This window comes from Sciurus carolinensis, chromosome 11 (genome assembly GCF_902686445.1).
Source record: "Sciurus carolinensis chromosome 11, mSciCar1.2, whole genome shotgun sequence".
In the NCBI taxonomy this organism is placed as follows: domain Eukaryota; kingdom Metazoa; phylum Chordata; class Mammalia; order Rodentia; family Sciuridae; genus Sciurus; species Sciurus carolinensis.
The window spans coordinates 69,907,156-69,913,013 of NC_062223.1; positions in this window are offsets into that span (position 1 = coordinate 69,907,156).

Consider the following 5,858-nt stretch of genomic DNA (forward strand, 5'->3'; position numbering starts at 1 on the left):
TGAAATGGTATTCCACAAGCTCCAAGTTGATAATGTGGCCTGTGGTAAATTAAACAGGGCCTAAATAATTAAAATTTATTATATAAACCCTACTTAAGGGGCAATTACTGACTTTTCTCCATTTAACAGCCCAAACTGTTCTCCATTTCTAATTTAAGAAAAAAACAAAACAAAACACATGCAATGATACATTTCTAAAACTTTAACACTGTCATTCATTAGGACCCACAGCTAATTTGTAATATTATTAAAACTTCTGATTGTATTTTACTGACAACTGGTAAATATTTTGCTCCTATACTATGGTTACCATGTTCTGTGCAAAGCTGGTTTCATACCTCCCAGTTTACCCCCACCTTTGAAGGACACAGTGCACTATGCAGGCTGCCAGGGGGTTATTCGGCAGCTTTGTCATCACACATGATCTTTGCAGACATGATCTTAACATAATCATGTTTTGGATGTGATTCACCTTGTCCAAGAGCAGTGAGATGACATTGCATTGAGGACCTCCTCCTCTAAGAAGATTCATTTAACATATATATTAAATACATGTATGCTAAGTTAAGGTCTCCCTGGGCAATTTAGCAAGATCCTTTCTCAAAGTAAAAAAAGAATCAATGGACTGGGATAATAGCTCAAAAGTATAGTGGCCCTGGGTTTATTCTCCAGTACTCCTCCCACCCCCCAAAAAAAAATACACACATTAATACACTAATTAATTAAATATTAAAATGAAATAGTATGTTGGATGGCATCAATTCCTATAGAGAAAAATATGGCAAAGGGGATGATGAATTACTCTTGGAGGATCACGGCTTCATAGTTTGTCTTTAGGGCAGACTTCTTTGAGTGGGGATATACAAGGGAAGTTTGGATGACAGTGATCAGTGAACCATAGGGAGAGCTGTGAAAGGCAATTTTCAAACAAAGACAGCAAGAATGATGACCTTCAAAGGGGGAGTGCCCAGGGTGACTGAGGACAGCTAGGAAGCTAGTGTGGCTGTAGCACAACAGGAAGGGAGGAGATGTCAGAGAGAAAGTAGGGACAGAGCAGGTGTGATGGCCTAGGGCCTTGGGGGCATTATAGGGAGCATGACTTTTGCTAAGAGTGAAATGGAAAAATCTTGGGGGTCTGCATTGCAGAGCAATAACATCCTACCAATTTAGAAGGATCAATTAGGCTACCATATGAAGAATAAGCTGAGAGGATGGGGGCTTAGATTAGAATTGCAAAACAGAGAAATGAGCTAGAACACTGTGTAACAATCCAGGAAGGAGACCATGGCAGCTTGGGTAAGGGAGGTGGTTAGTGCTGCATATGGTACAATTTATCAGAATCAGCATGTATTTTGAATATACAGCATTTTGATGGTAGTGCCATCAGGATCTGTTTGAATAGAATACATAAATAATATCTCCATCCAGATTTGTGATTTTGAAGGTTCATGAATATCTCTAAAATGATATCACAAATTCCATGAACTACAAGTCTTATTTGACTAAACATAAAATCCCTGAATCAGTTTCTTCCTCAAATTGGGTCCCACCCTACTGGGGCATTTATGGTGATTATTAATCTCTTTATTGCCCTCCATAAACACCAGTGGTGTCAGAAGGGAGGGGAGTCCCCTGGAGAACCAACAAAGACCATAACTGGTGCCACATGGCCTGTAGTTTTTCCTCTAAGCCCATCCCTATCACTGACTTCCATGGTGGCCACTCTGTAGAGTTCAGCCATGTTACAGTCTCCCTGCACTCTCTGCAAAGGGAGCTGCCCTAAGTTCTCACCGACTATGTATTCTCTACAGTTATTCCTTCAGATTTCTACTGGTTGGATATTTAGCTTGCATTTTACAGCAATTACTACAATAGATTATCTGAAAGATAATAATTATCTAGAAAAGTACAGGAGTTTCTCCCCTTGACTTTGTGGTAAAAGCTTGCTTGAATTCCATCTTCTGTTTTTCATAATGAGGTTCAATATCGCCACACGAGGCTGAGACTGAGTTTATAATAGAGTGTCCTCTTCTTTGAATGGAAAGGAGACATGAAGGGAATTTTTGAGCACCTATTTCAGGTGTGCCACTGGAATCATCTAATTTGATCAACAAAACTGACAGGAAACCTGAATAAACCCTCTAGTTTCACTTTCTTTTATTAATTAACCAATTGATAAAATATTACCAATTTTTCAAGATCACATAGGGAAACAATACATTCCCACTAGTTTATTATAGAGAACACCTCTGCCTTGTAGGTCAAACTGATAACAGTTACCTAAGTTATTTTCTGGAACTTGGAGGTAGCTAAAATATGTCTAAACAGACCTTCTGTTCATCCTTGCACAGTGTGAGAGAGGAGCCCTATTTGCTAGGATGGCAACACTTGATAATTTGCTCAGAAATTCATGCTTTCTGAGTGAAAGTGCACAAGGTGGGCATATTATTGGACAGCTGAAATAGATAATATTCCAAATATACACAGCACGGGATATTATCTTCCTCTGTACTTCCTCTGGCAAGCTGGAGCCTACTGACTACAGCTGACCCTGCACTGAGAGGTGGGGAGAGAAGCCCACAGAAGGCAGGCACTGATGCCTCCCTGACTTTCCCTGAGTTGTCTGACTTTTGTCCCTCTCCTCCTTTTTTTCTTTGTTGTCAAGTGTTGCCTACTGGATTTCAAGAGGTTAATGAAGTCCCTTAAAAAAGTAACCTCTTAGACAACATTTGAGCCTGCTTTAAGGAAAAGACTAGTGGTAAATTCCAGGCAAGAAAGAACCAGTAATCTTAGCTGCCCTTTACTCTTTAACCAATGGAGTGGGAATGGACTGGCCCAATCCACCAAGCTGTCAGGCAGAGCCAGGCGAGGGCTGGAAATAGGGTGTCGATAGTGAGGCACTTGGAGTACAAAGTTGAGCAAATACTCTCAGTTTCCCTTGCCCCCCCAGATGCCTCTCTTACCTCACCCTAGTCCTACCTATGTGGTCCTGGGTCATGTGACTTACTTGAGGTTCCCTGGGAATGTTTTGGTGAATTTTCTTTCCTTCAATGCATCATAAAGAGGCCAGATTTTTTTCAAATGGAACTTGGTAGGTGACTGACAAGGGAAAGAAAGAAGAAATAACAAGACACAGGCACATCTAGAGAAAACAGCTTAAAAAAACTGTGTCAAAATTTATGTTAAAAATAAGCCTTTTGGGGAATTGAGATGAGACTCGTAAATGAAACTGAAAGTCTGTTTTCAGTGTTGGGAGTGGGCCAGAATTTCAGGACACAGCCAACAGTGGAATGGAGGATTTTACCCACTTCATCAATTGAGACACACTTGCTGAGATCCTACCGTGCACAGGAAGTGAACTCTCACTGTGAAGAAGGCTGGGATCAGACATGGACTATCACCTGCAGACTCCTAGCATAGCAATAGAGAAAACAGACACCTGTTAGAGCCTCAGCACAAGACAACCCCCCAAGAGCTGTGTAGGGACAATGGGAAAAAATCCCCTCTGACCTCTCAAGAACAACTGGAAAAATACAGACAAAGATTAAACAGGAGAAAAGGCATATGAATTTATTTTCATGCGAAATGAGAAAATTCCAGCATGGGGTACGATCACATTATGCACAAACTTACATATCTCCTTTTATATGGGGGAGGAAGAGGTTGGGACAGGTAGAAAGTCTTGAGAGCTCATAAATTATTCTTAGTGGAGAAGGTGGTCTCCAGGACTGTCTCTTAGAATTTTGAATGAGCTCAAGGGATAGAATCCTGTAAGGAAATTTTATGCAAATGTAGTTTTATTTCTCAGTCCTCATTTTGAGATAGATAATGGGAATTCAAGGTGGCTATAAAAAGGAATCATTCCCTTTTGCACTTTGGTTTTCTATTTATTTATTGTCGCGTCCCCTCTGCCCGCAGAGAGAGACACGGCAAACGTCTGAAGCTTTGGAAGTTTATTGTGCACAGTTTCTTTCCTACGCTTCTCTTACCCCTAGCTTCTGCGCACTCTCATCTTCCCTTTTCCCAGCTCCTTCCAGCTTCCAACTCTGCTCCAGTCTCCGCCGCCGCTTCTTCCGCTTCTTCCGCTTCTTCCGTCCCTTCCTCAGCTTCTGCCCTTCCTCAGCTTCTCTTCCCTACTCTCCCACCCACCAGGCTTATATACACTTCAACCAATCAGGGGAGAGTACACGAGATAAACGGGGACAGCTGCAGGCACAGGATGGGTACACGAGGGGGGGGCATGCTCTAATCACATCGTTAACTAGCCAATCATTGGAATTCGCTGGTTGTTTACTGTATAGCTGGCCGCTTTTGGCTCAGCGTCAGGCGCCATCTTGACCATGTCTAAGGCCGGGGGCTCTAGAAACCCCGACAATTTATTTATTTATTTTTAAATTTTTTACAGACTACATTTTGATTCGTTGTATACAAATGGGGTACATCATTTCATTTCCATGGTTGTACATGACTTTGATCTTAATGAAGATAAAAAGAATTCCAGAGAGAGCTTCACCTTTTACCTCAAATTGCATAGCATGCCAAAAAATGCCATCTTTCAGGAATGCCATTCTCTGAGCCTCAAAAACTCTAAGATCCTGGCAGTCCTTGGGAAAGTCTCAGAGGTTCAGATTAAACTCCTAGAATATCGTAGCTGGAGGGACCCTTCCCAGTAATTCCTCTTGTGACATTTGATCTTCAAGTCAATTCTGTGCTGGGGAAAAAGAATTCATATTTGAACATGTACTTCAGGCCAAGCATTAGGTGAGAGTCACCTATGTCATCTCCTTTTGTCCTCACGGCTGTTATTGACTTAGATAATAGTACTGTCACTAGCAAATTCATCCACCATTTGACTGTTTCTCATTACTTAGGTTGCTTTCCTCCTACATACACGTAGTGTAAAGGAAGCTTTAAAAACTTAAAGCTTCATTTTCCTCCAAAAGTTTTAATATGTTTAGTCAACAGAATGAGCTCACGACATACATACTGTGAGGTAAAAAATGCATACAAATTATTAATGTGCTTAAGCATAGCATCCATACTAAAGTATGCGACTGAAAGAGGGCAAGATGGGTGAACTTTATGCAGAGCTAAACAAAGGGATGAGAACCTGGACCTCTGGGAGGGAGGTTGACATGAGTGCTTGAAGGGCAGATAAGGAGAAACAAGCGAGCCACTCTTATCACCTTGATAGGCAGGTGGAGTTTCCCAGTGACCTGGTGTCAGAATCCCAATCTTTTCTTTTTGTGAAAAGATCTTTCTCAGGTAGGAAGGGAGTATCAGATAGAAAATCATTTACCTGAATCCATGGTATACTTTACTAGTGCAGTTAGATATAGATTTCTGTTTACTAAAGGAAAACTTTCCAAAGGCCTTCCTTTGTCTGAGATTAGGAGTCTCTCTGAATAACCAATTCAAACTAAGAAAAATAAATATATATTTGGAGTTAAATATTTTGAATCCCTCACTAGTAACTGTTGGATCCTGGGCTCAAACATTGACAACTACTAAAACTTTTGATCATGAAGAAATGACATGCTCCCCCCAAAAGGGAGAAGATCAGTCTTATTGGTAAGACAGTGTGTCAGCAGCCTCATACCCTCTGTGTTCCTCAGGTCAATTCATTTAACTAGTCATTGTCATCCCCAAAGACAACTGAGGAAACCAGCTCAGATACAGTAGTTTCCTCATTCAATTGTCACATATTGCTTGAACATTCACATTTTTCATGTTCTTTGTATGGAACTAAAGAAATAAACATGAATAAGAGAGAACCTCCCACAACCGGAAGGAGAAGGGGGAGGTGGCCTGCTCTGAGGTTAATTTCAGTCTCTTCTCTCACAAAAGAAACCAGAACT